Below are 894 nucleotides of genomic sequence, written 5' to 3'. Positions count from 1 at the left end.
GGTGTAGGGTCTGTGGTGTTCTGTCCTAGGGTGGGAGGGAAGGAAGCGAGGGCTGTAGAGTTTAGTAGGGTGCTGCATGTACCTGACCTGCGCTCCAATCTCCTCTCTGTACTCTACCTTACTCGTCATCATGGCTTCTCTGTCACTATCACCGCTCAATCTATGTCCTTCATTCGCTCCAACACTGTGCTGTTCACTGCTACCATCAACCAGAACACCAGTGCGCTTTTGGACGGTGTAACAGAGCCATTGACCGAGTATGCGCAGCTATCCTCTACTCTGCCTCTTGATCTATCCCTCTGGCATCGCAGACTGGCCCACCACAGCTTGGGGGGTGTCCAGGCTCTGTCAGAGCGCGATTGGGTCACTGGCATGCAGCTGGACTCCAAGGAGTGCCCTGACCCTGTCTGTGAGCCCTGCCTTGCAGGTAAGCAGCGTGCCAACCCGTTTCGACCCTCTCCCTCGCGTTCCACTGCCCTCCTCGAGCTCGTGCACTTGATGTCCATGATGTGGGCCACCTCTCCATGTCTGGCTATCGCTACTGGGTGTCCTTCATCGATGACTACTCTCGCTACCGTGTTGTTGTCCCTCTCAAGGCCAAGTCTGACGTCTTTGCTGCTTTCAAACGGTTCAAAGCGCTGAGACCCAATGTGAGTGCAGGATCAAGGCCCTGCAGGATGACAAGGGAGGCGAGTACATGTCCAACGAGTTCCTCGCCTTCACAGAGGAGTGTGGCATAGTGCGCAGGCACACTGTTCGCAATCGCCCTCAGCAGAATGGGGTTGCTGAACGTGCCAATGGGGTGCTCTCTGAGCGCATCACTGCTCTCCTAGAACGAGTCTGGCCTGCCCAAGTCGTCTGGGGGATGCCTTGCTGCTCTGTGCATGTGTGGAA

This window comes from Coniophora puteana (assembly GCF_000271625.1).
Source record: "Coniophora puteana RWD-64-598 SS2 unplaced genomic scaffold CONPUscaffold_2, whole genome shotgun sequence".
NCBI lineage: Eukaryota > Fungi > Basidiomycota > Agaricomycetes > Boletales > Coniophoraceae > Coniophora > Coniophora puteana.
Note: the sequence above shows the minus strand (reverse complement) of the source record.